General features: G+C 44.6%; 1 non-coding gene across 1 annotated transcript; it reads left to right on the top strand.

Moving 5' to 3' along the window:
* Positions 1–7688: 7688 nt before the first annotated feature.
* Positions 7689–7760, top strand: Trnae-cuc (transfer RNA glutamic acid (anticodon CUC)). Its single transcript has one exon. It is a non-coding gene; the product is annotated as a tRNA-Glu (tRNA).
* The last annotated feature ends 4346 nt before the right edge of the window (positions 7761–12106 follow it).

The raw sequence follows: 12106 nt of genomic DNA on the forward strand, positions 1-12106 counted from the left end.
TTTTCTTTGTTTTTCCCTTTCTCTTTTTTCCTCCCTGTGCGTGTGTGAAGGCCGACCCACGCAGTAGTCGGTGACGGGGTAACGCGTAATTCCCCGCCCCGGGTAGACAGGTAGGTCACGTACATACCCCCTGGTAATGGCCAGGAACAGGGAAGGGTGATTACCCGAAAGTGCCGATTGGTCCCTCCGTCCGTGAACAATCACCTAAGGCGGGAGTGCCCTCAGCAAGGGCCCCCACAAGGAAGGAGCGCGCCATCGGAGACGCCTGTAATCATGGGGGATACTTCCGCAATGGTTTCCTCATCATCATGTCTGCTCACAAGCGTAAGTTCAATGAGTCTCTGCCACGGACAGTTCTTCCATCGTTGCCACAGTTCCTTGTTGTTTCTCGGTCTGACGAACGTCACGACTTCTCCACGGTCAACCTTTTTATTATTCAGAAAGGTGTCGACGCGATTGCAGATCCTGTAAAGGCTTGTTCCCGTTTACGAAATGGCACCTTGTTGTTAGAAACAGTCAGTGCCCTCCAGGCACAAAAATCAATGCGTGCTTCACTGCTGCACACCTTCCTTGTCCGGGTGGAATCGCACCGCACCTTAAATTGCTCATATGGGGTCGTTTATACACGCTCTCTCGACGGATTGTCCGACGAGGACATTCAAAACTATCTTCTGACCAGGGCGTCACGGCTGTTCACAGAGTCACGAAAAGGGTTGACACAAACATTGTTCCAACCCGTACTGTCTTCTTGACATTTGACAGAGTTCAACTCCCATTGAACATAAAAGCGGGCTATGAGAGAATTTCCGTTCACCCTCACATCCTGAACCCAACCTGTTGCTATCGGTGTCAGCGGTTCAATCGTACCAGCCAGTCCTGTTCCAATCCGGCCAAATGCGTTGGGTGTGTCGAGGATGCCCATGAGGGTGTTTGTCCACCTCCATCCCCTCGTTGCATCAACTGTATGGGTGACCACGCTGCTTCCTCTAGAGATTGCCCCATTTTTAAAGACTAACGGCTCATTCAGGAAATCGGAGTGAAGGTAAAGGTGTCGACCTTTGCTGCTCGAAAGTTACTCGCCAGTCGTAAGCCCACTGTGTCTCACGCAGGTAAATACAGCACTGTCCTTGCCTCTCCTCGGCCAACAAAGGAGGCAGCCACGCAGACATGTGATCTCACCTTTAGTGCCACGGTCGTCTGATCGGCCAGCGCAAAGATCGCCCATTTGACCTCCCCACTCTCACCTGCTCACTCTATGGCTCACCCTTCATCGGGTTCTGCTAAATCTCGAGCCCCAAAATCAGAAACCCGGACTTCCAAAAAAGAGCCTACTCGTGAAGTTTTTTTACGTACCCCAACTTCACAACCATCGATTCCTCCTTCATCTCAACGCTCTGTTTCCAAAAAGGCTGATAAGAAACCCTATTCCTCTCCTTCTCCGCCACGGCGTGGCTCATCTACAGCACCGCCTGGCGGTAACCGCCCTCGGCTGTCTTCTGTGTGGCCGAGGCGCACTGCTGGCGGCCGATCAACCGGCTGGTCGCTAGTGGCAGGAGCTGCTACCGAACAACCTATGGATCAGGATCTTCTGCCTTAGGCTGAATGCCGTTTCACGCTGTCGGTCGCAAGCTCTGAGCAGTCGTTGAGTTGAGGGCAGCCTTGGTCACATTCCTCCATTTTCTGTCCACCCTATGTCCATTATCCATTGGAATATCTGCGGCATTCGAGCCAATCGGGATGAATTGTCGATCCTCTTACGATCCTATTCGCCGGTCATCTTCTGTCTTCAGGAAACAAAGCAGCGTCCCCACGACTGCTCTGTTTTCCCCCATTTTCAGTCAGTCCGCTTTAATCTCCCCTCTGTTGAAGGCACTCCAGCACATGGAGGACTCATGATTCTTCTCCATGATGCTCTCCATTATCACCCAATCCCCTTAAACACTTCCTTCCAAGCTGTCGCTGTCCGTCTTTCCCTTTCTGGATATACCTTTTGTCTTTGTACTGTATACATTCCATCGTCCACACCACTGACATGAGCTGATCTCCTTCAGCTTCTTGGTCAGCTTCCGCCTGCCTATTTGCTGGTTGTGGACTTCAATGCCCACCACCCGCTTTGGGGATCTCCGCATCCTTGTGCGCACGGCTCACTATTGATAGACGTCTTCCACCAAGCGGATCTTGTTTGCCTCAACACTGGGGGCCCTACGTTTTTGTCTGCCTCCACAACAAATTTCTCTCATTTGGACCTTTCGGACGGTACTGTTCCGCTCGCTCGGCGCTTCGAATGGTTCGCCCTTGATACACTCTCGAGTGACCACTTTCCATGTGTCCTTAGATTGCAGCCACAACTACCATATATGCGCCCGAGATGCTGGAAGTTTGCCCAAGCCGATTGGACACATTTTTAGTCTCTAGCGACATTCGATGACCGTCACTTTCCTGGCGTCGACGATGAGGTCACTCATATTACAGAAGTTATTCTTACAGCTGCGGAACGTTCAATACCTCGCACCTCCGAATTGCCCCGGCGCCCCCCAGTTCCTTGGTGGAACGAGGCATGCCATGACGCAATACGTGAGCGGCGACGTGCTCTTCACGTTTTCAGACACCATCCTACTTTGGCCAACTGTATCCGCTATAAGCAGTTCCGTGCGCGATGCTGTCGCGTCATCCGCTATAGCAAGAAGGCAAGCTGGGACTTCTTTACTAGCTCATTTAACACCTTCACTGCCTCCTCGGAAATTTGGAGTCGGATTCGGCGGTTCTCTTGAGCGCCTAGTTTCTCCCCAGTCCTGAGATTTCGAGCTCTTCAAATTACCCACCAGCGTTTCTCCCGAAGAAACGTGCAGCGGAAGTGCAACCTCTTTCCTTCTCCTCTCAAAATCGCGAAAGCTATAATACTGTTTTCTCCATGCGGGAACTCCAACACGCACTCTCTTCTTCTCGCTCTTCCGCCCCAGGACCGGATGGTATCCACATCCAAATGTTGCTGCATTTATCATACCATAGTCTCCGCTATCTCCTTCGCCTTTATAATCGAATTTGGACCGACAGTACTTTTCCCAGACGATGGCGGGGAGCTATCGTCGTTCCTGTTCCGAAACCTGGAAAGGACAAACATCTCTCCTCTGGCTATCGCCCCATTTCTCTCACGAGTAGTGTATGTAAGGTTTTGGAGCGTATGTTGAATTGCCATTTAGCCTGGTGGCTGGAGTCCCGCAGTCTTTTAACACATGCCCAATGCGGTTTCCGAAAGCATCGTTCTGCAGTTGACGATCTTGTTGCTCTCTCCACTTATATCACGAACAATTTTCTCCGGAAACGCGAAACAGTAGCGATATTTTTTGATCTGGAGAGAGCATACGATACCTTTAGGAGGACAGGCATCCTCCGCACACTGTTCTCTTGGGGCTTTCGAGGTCGGCTGCCCCTTTTCCTTCGCGAATTTATGGCAGAGCGCACATTTCGAGCGCGGGTGAACACTACTCTCTCCCGTACTTTCTCCCAAGAAAACGGGGTACCCCAGGGCTCCGTGCTAAGTGTTGTACTGTTTTCCATTGCCATAAATCCAGTTACGGATTGTCTCCTTCCTGATGTCTCGGGCTCCCTCTTTGTGGACGATTTTGCGATCTATTACAGCTCTCAAAGGACCAGCCTTCTTGAACGACGTCTTCAAGGATGTCTCGATCGCCTCCACTATTGGAGCATCGAAACCGGCTTCCGCGTTTCTCCCAGTAAGACCGTTTGTGTTAATTTTTGGCGTCGTACGGAGTTTGTTCCGCCTTCCTTACATCTAGGCCCTGTCAACCTTCAGTTCGCGGATGTCGCTAAATTCTTGGGTCTTACGTTTGACAGAAAACTGTGCTGGTCCTCCCACGTTTCCTATCTTTCGGCTCGCTGTCTGCGATCCCTCAACACCCTCCGTGTCCTGAATGGTACCTCCTGGGGAGCGGACCGAGTGGTCCTTCTCCGCCTCTATCGCGCCTTAGTGCGCTCGAAATTGGACTATGGAAGAATAGTTTACTCCTCTGCTCGGCCGTCTATTCTTCGTCGTCTTGACTCTATCCACCACCGTGGATTACGTTTAGTGTCTGGAGCTTTTTACACCAGCCCTGTGGAAAGCCTTTATGCTGAGACTGCTGAACCTCCTCTGTCCAATCGGCGAGCTGTCCTTCTGAGTCGTTATGCTAGCCATCTGTCTTCCATACCTGCAAATCCGGCCCATGACATTTTTTTCGACGCCTCCGTGGATTTAGGGTATGCTGGCCGCCCTTCCTCCCTACTACCACCGGGAGTCCGCTTCCGTCAACTGCTCCATTCTCTTTCCTTCTGCTTTCCTAAAACCTTCTTGACAACTTGGGGAACAGCACCGCCTTGGCTGGTTTCCCAAGGATGGTACCCCTTCTCTTGTTTATCGTCGGGCATTTGCTGCTCTATGTGCACAAATGAAGGAAGCCACATTTATTTACGCTGATGGCTCGAAAACATCGTTAGGTGTAGGGAGTGCCTATATTGTTGGCGACGCCCCAAATCAATTTCGGCTTCCCGACCAGTGTTCAGTTTATACTGCGGAGCTTTACGCTGTCCAATACATCCGTCGCCATCGGCGGATACAGTGTTACCTGCTCAGACTCTCTCAGATCTCTCCTCAGTCTCCAAGCTCTCTACCCTGTCCACCCTCTGGTCCACCGGATTCAGGACTGCCTCCACTTGCCCCACTTGGGGGGCGTCTCTGTGGCGTTCCTCTGGATCCCAGGGCATGTTGGTATCTGTGGAAATGAGGCGGCCGATATAGCTGCAGTCTCTCTTCTTCGGCCAGCTATCCGCATGATTCCCTTCGCCGATCTACAGAGTGTTGTATGTCGTCGTGTTGCTCTTTTATGGCACGCACATTGGTCGACACTTCCCAATAATAAATTGCAGGATGTGAAAGCTCTTCCTTGTGCTTGGACCTCTTCCTTCCGAACTCGTCGTCGGGACGAGGTAATTTTAACTAGACTCCAGATAGGGCACTGTCTCTTTAGCCATCGACATCTTTTAAGTGGCGATCCTCCCCCACTCTGTCCCCACTGCTCCCAACTGTGGACGGTGAGACACCTTTTACTCGAGTGCCCCTATTTTACTCAGTTACGCACCCATCTACAGCTGTCGCCTGATATATCTTCCATTTTAGCAGATGACACGCGATCACCTGATCGCGTTCTCGAGTTCATTAGTGCTAGTGAGATGACGTCAGTAATTTGAAGCTCTTTCTGGGGACCAACAATCCCCCTTCTGTAATGGTTTTTTAAGCTTTCCTTCTGTTTTTGGTTTCCCCACTTTTCTGAGTTTTGCTCCCGTTGTTGCTGGTTTCCAGTTTCGTTTTCTCGTAAGTGACAGACCGGGCGCTAATGACTGTAGCAGTATTGCGCCCTAAAACCATAACAAAAAAAAAAAAAAGCCATAAACATTCCATCCCAGCAGTCGTCACGGATATCATAAAATCTATTTACATAGGCCTGGCAAATCCTGAATTACTGAAGAAGTGTCGGCGTGGTCAGACTAAAAATCCCAATGAGTTGTCAGTCTTATGTGGACTCGCTTACCAAAAAATGTTTTTGTTGTAATGAAGACAGCAGCACAGTTGGCAGCTAAGGAGTCCAGAAAGAAGAAAAAACTTGGAAAAAGATCAGGAGGATGATACACAGTATGGTGCAGGGTGCTTCTGAGAGTCTAAAAATAAAAAAAAATTAAGCATATATTAAGTGAGTAAGTCTTGTGTAACTTCAGGAGCCGTTCCTGAAAATTTACATTACCAGTTGCTTTTTTCCCTAATCTCAGAAGCCACTTCAAGTAGAGTATTCAAATTTTCAAGCAGTAATAACAGACATATTCTGAGTCTACTGAACCAAAAAAAGAACATAATGCTATGTATCATTAAAATTATTTAGGATAATGCACAAAAAATTATACAAAATTTTAACTGTGTAATTTAGTTGATTAGACTCAGAACATACAGTTTAATGTCCTGCGAAAGTTTCATGTCAAGGGCTACAGTGGTTCCGGAAGTACAGGGAAGCCAAGTTACTGAATTTAACATTGTCGGGATTGGGCGTTCCAAAGTCACCTTAAGCGCATGCGCGTGTTATGAATTGTCTGCTCCTGTTCCAATCAGTAATCCAAGGGGATAACGGTATTTTGGGCTACAGCTGCCTGTAGTGTACTCTTTTCGAAACCTTGGTCGAATCCCATTTCTTCTGCCAGTCGTTTCTCGACTTTTCATTGATTAAGCTCAGCATTTCTTGATACGGAGGTGTCTCGTTTTTACGAGTTCACTGAAGGAGATTGTTCGCTTCACCAAGTTCTCTACTATTTTATTAGGATACATGTGACCTGGAATCCGCAAGAAATTTGTTACTATTTTTCCTTGTTTATTTGTTGGCGACTCACTACTATTGCATTTTTTATTTTTTTTATTTTTATTTTTTTTATGGGTGGGTCTGGTAGTCTGGATGTAAAGAGTATTTATTTGGAAAACCAAATATTACAATTTCGACCATGTGGCTGTTATCGAGTGGAAACTATATCCCTGATTACAAACATCTTGTGTGTATTATACTCTATCAATTGCAATGTAAATATATTGCACTCATTGTAAAACCGCGTGGGGTAAATAATTCCACATTTGTTTGTTTCATGTGAAACGGAAGCTGGTGTCGTCGCATGGTATACTGTGGACCCAGGTATATTTGTTACTTCTTACTAGTCTGCTAGTTTTAATACACTGTATGAGTATTGCTCATACTCCACGTTATTTTCATTCACAACCGTTTTTATATTCTGGCATTTAATATAGGTCACCGAAATTTTCATTATCTTCTGCTAAAATGTAGGTACTGTTTTGTAGTATCTGTTTATATCATGTGAAACAGTTTGCTTAACTGCCGTCGCATTTTTATCATTTGCATACTCATCTACACCCGTAGTCTGCAAGGCACTGCGAAATGCATGGTACGCAGTGCCAAGGAGCAACACCATTCGAAGCAGAAATACGTACTTATTCGGTAACAAGATGTAACAAAGTTGAATACGAATACTGTCGAAGCCTGCTAACATGGAGTTCTTCATTAAATGCGCCAAAGTACAGAGAACAGATGCAAACAAAAGTAACGTAGAATACGAGTAGTGCACTCAGTGCATCTAAACAGAGCATTTCACACACAGATTCGTACGCAATTGCAGAACACCATACAGTTAAAGCGTCTTCTCTTTTATACCAAACAACAAATATGGAATCTTTTTCCCCACCGAAAACTACGGATGCAAGAAGAACGCAATCAGAAAAGAGCAACATATTCACAATGATTCATAGAGAGCAATACACATTAGGAGGCTTAATCAGAAGCGCAATGTGATGAAACGAACTTCTGCAAACTATGAAACGAAATTACGAAAACAAACTTGAAAGTCTAAAAATCAACCAATAAGAAAGCGAAATGATGGACTGATAAACTTGGAGCGTTTGTGGTGGCGTGGCAACGAACGAAGGTCGTATTAGCGGAAGTCCGTATATAATTACACGCCTGTGGTGAGTTGTACGCTACACCGAAAAACAGACCAGAGCGTTGCTACCAAATTTAAAGCTGTATATGCATGGACGACAGAAGACTGTGATATTGTTGCTCGTGAAAGAAGGAAATTAACATGTGTCCGGTATGGTCTAGTGGCTAGGATACCTGGCTCTCACCCAGGAGGCTCGGGTTCGATTCCCGGTACCGGAATAATATTTTTCGTAATGCGCTTTGCTTTTTATGTAAATGTATACTGTAGATGTAATGTACCAGTAGATAGAGGTCGAATATCAGTTCAGCTGCTTGCACTAGAATTGACCCTTCTCTCATAATTAAATTATAGACAAAGTTACTTTCCGTCTTTCCTAAATTCTGAGTAGTTCTACGGGCTTTAATTCCTAATATTGTTCTCCACATAAATGTAAAAAGAAACATTTAACGACTAAATCTCAGTTTTAACAAACAGACCAGAAACAAAACTAAAAGTAAGATCTACATCAAATTACAAAAAAGGTAAAAAATTCGCTTTTTGACATATCAAAGATCCCTTTGTAATGAAGCGATACATTTCTTTCAGTATTGTAAAAATAGTTTATATACGTTAAAAAGTATCAGAATGTAAATTTTAACCATTCAGAACGCAGAATTCCGGCGTTTGTCACGTCAGTCTTTCGTCGTTTTAATGCTTTTGAGACCGAAGCATTATGAGTTAAGGATGTATAAAATGTACATGAGACAGAAGTCAGCACACATCTGCAGAACCTCTGCTAACGCAATAAGACCTGCGTACTTCATGACACCAAACAGTATGCACGAAAAGGAACGCAGTTATCTTGTTAAAAGGATTAAGTTTACATTACCTAATAACAGAAGAAGATGAGTATTAGGAACATTTCGGACTGGCAACTGAGGGTCGCATGTTAATCCGAACCAGAAATGATAAATAAAACTAAAATTTTCCGAGTATCTCTGCTTAGTAACGTAAACAGAGATCGCAGTTTGTTTCGCATTGTGAAATAATTTAAAAATATAGTTGTATTACAGACAGTTATACTTTGAGCGGTGTCCATTATCGTTCATACCCTTCTGACATGCAATTACACAAAAGTTTCTTTTATCTGGGACCAGAACATCGGCTTTTGCCGTCGTCCTGAGCGGACGCGCTGTGGCGCTTCTGTTTGGATTTCATGACTGCGTAACAGTGTTGTGTAAGCTTGTGATTGTGGTGATGCAGCATTTTAGTTTCCTTGTTTTCGCGAGCTGTTAACTGCTGATATGGCAACAATGTTTCCCAGAAAGCTTACCCTAAGATTTGGATTTGACAAAGCAACCCGTAATGTTCAGCCAAGTTCACTAGAAATTCATGACTGGATCGTTGACGTTATTGGCATTACTTCGGATCAGACGCACACTGCTTATTATGACTTGGAGCAATACTGCTTTTTTGTGAAGCTGCTTTCCCCGTTGGTGCTGGAACGGATTTTGCAGAAATTTGAAGGAAAAGCTGAATTCCGCCATCGCGATAATTCGGTGAGTACAGTTACCATTTCAAATGCTGATGTTGATTATAAACAAGTCAGAGTATTTAATTTGCCCCCTGAGGTAGAAAACTGCTACTTAAAAGACGCATTATCTAAATACGGTGACATCAGGCAAATTCGTAATGAACGATGGTCAAGCCAGCATAGATTGCAATGCTTTAGTGGTGTTCGTTCTGTCGATATGCAAGTCAAACAAAACATTCCATCTCATATTTTGGTTTATGGCTACAAAGCGCACGTTATATACAATGGACAGACTTTGACTTGTCATATGTAATGAAAGTGAGCATCTCCGGCAAAACTGTCCAAAAAAGGTGTTTATATTGCAGAATAATTTACAACAGCGTAAAAGGTTAACATTGGCTGATCTTGTGACTGAAAATCAGATGACGGGTGGTGAAGTTTCCAGCATTTCGGGGAATGTAGACGACAGGCCACAAAATACTCTTGAAGCATTTCCACCATTTCTCAGGAAAGACACTGTAGACAATCCGGCTGGAAAAAGTAGTGTAGCTACTAACAAGAGACGTCGAACTTGTGACGGCAGTAGCACAGATGAAGAAGATATCAACCTGTCGCTGAAAGCTGTAGGTGACATTCAGAAAACAGTACTGGAAACTGTTTCAGACAATATTGTCAGGATAGATTCGAACTCTGTGTCAAGTACATCAGTAGACAAATCGAATACGCTACCATCACCCGAACAGGTCTAAGTGACATCAGAGTCCCATTCTGTAGCGCTGGACGCGCCAGTAGATGGCAATGCGCTGCTCTTGGTGACGCAACAACCCAGCGCTGCAGTACCCGTACGTCAATCAATGCAGACAGATTCACTCGCGGATGCAACTGAAAGCAAACATGATGAGGTAGCGAGTGATTGTCAACAACAGGCGACGTCACAGCCCAAATACCAAGACGAAGAAGCGGAGTTTTACAGCAATAACATACAAACAGTAAACGAAAGTGTACATAGAAGTGATGGGGCATTGGAAGAATGTTTGCAAACTGCTTCTGCGCCGCCTTTGGCAGATGAGATAGTGGCACACGACTGCCCCTCAGATCCACCGACACCGCTCTCGGTGGAAAACTGCTCAGGGGGTGGGCGGAGCAGACATTCGGTGAAGGCTAGTGTCAATGCAAACTGCAAGAAAAGTAAAAAGAAAGGTTCTAATGCAAACCGTGACGGTGGTCTCCAGTCAGATTCTCAGGAAATATCCGGCATGGAGTGGCATGAAATGATAGACTAGCGGGAAAAAGGTCACTCCCCTATGTTACAGTCATATACGATTACCACGTTAAACATTAATAGGATACAGTCGGATGTTAAAATAGCTGCTCTGAAACAGTTTCTGTATAAGTCTGCGACGGATATTTCTCTCCTACAGGAAGTGGTATTCCCACAATTATTAATTTTTCCAATTACGTTGATTTTTACAATATTTCCACTGAAACGAATGTTGGCACGGCCATTTTAGTTAGAGAAGGCATCCCCGTACATGACGTTGATAAATTAGAATCGGGGCGAGGTATTGGAATAAATGTAGCAGGAGTTACTATAGTCAATTTATATGCTCCTTCTGGCAGCAGTAATAGAGCTGCAAGAGCCACATTCTTTAATGAAAGCGTAATTTATTTACTGAGGAAAAACCCCCTCCAACTTATAATAGGGGGAGATTTTAATTGTGTATTGAGTCGAAAGGATCAAATCCCCAACTTCAATTACGCAACTGACTTGAGACATCTTGTTGATTTAAAATTAAAAGATACGTGGGAAATAAAATACCAAACAATGGTGAACTTCACTCATATTGTTGCGAATTCCTGTAGTAGAATTGACAGAATTTACGTATCGGAAAATTTAGCAGATAAAGTAAAAACAGAAACTGTTCCCGTTAGTTTTTCCGATCACAGTGCGTTGTTGACCTGCGTAAATTTATCACCACAACCCACCCGAAGAGTAAGAAGCCAGTGGAATCTAAATATATCGTTATTATCAGAAGAAGACTTACAAGATGCCCTAACCAGAGCTTGGGAAATGTGTCTCCGTTCACTGAACAACTTTCCAAGTGTGATAGAATGGTGGACACAACGAGCGAAACCGAAGCTAAGGAAAGTTTTAATATCTTTTAGTATAGATACGGCCAGAGAAAGGAAACAGACTGTAGAATTCTACTACAGCGTGCTCAGGGACCTCTACGATCAGACAGATGCAATTCCTACAAGATTAAAAGACATCAAGAAAATAAAAGCAAAGTTAATAAGTCTGAAACGTAAGGAACTGGAGGGAATTAAAATAAAATCCAAAGCAAAGTCAGTCACTGAAAATGAGACTGCTGCATTGTACCACCTTGTCAGACACGCCAAGAATAGAAGTAGTTTCATGGATGAACTTCAAATAGATGATGGTACCATAATCACCACCCAGAAGGAAATAATTAAAGAGATCTCAGCGTACTATGAAAGTATGTATGCGTCAAGGGAAACAAACGAAGAAGAATACGATTAGCTCTTTGGTACATATCTTCCACGAATATCGCGAGATGATGATGAGAACATTTCTTCGGACATCACCAAGGAAGATGTATTAGAAATCGTGTGCAGCTCCCCTGCTAGAAAATCTCCAGGACCTGACGGATTGCCCATTGAATTCTATAAACGATTTTGGACCCTAATAGGAGAAAAGTTCACCGAAATTGTCAATGAAGTCTTACAAGGAAAGCCAGTGACTGCAGAGTTCAAACAATGCAAAATCGTGTTGATCCCGAAGAACAGAGGCTGCAAAAAAATAAACAACCTACGGCCGATTTCGCTTTTAAATTCAGATTATAAAATTATAGCTCGAGTAATTAACAAGCGCTTTACACCATGCACTGCTGACATCATAGGCCAACAGCAGACTTGTGCTTTTAGAAGAACGATTTTACAAACTGCGGCTTTGTATCGCGATGTCATTGCGCTAGTGCAGGCTAGTAACATAAAATGTGGACTGCTTTTCATAGACTTCCATAAGGCATT

This window comes from Schistocerca nitens, chromosome 4, assembly GCF_023898315.1.
Source record: "Schistocerca nitens isolate TAMUIC-IGC-003100 chromosome 4, iqSchNite1.1, whole genome shotgun sequence".
NCBI lineage: Eukaryota > Metazoa > Arthropoda > Insecta > Orthoptera > Acrididae > Schistocerca > Schistocerca nitens.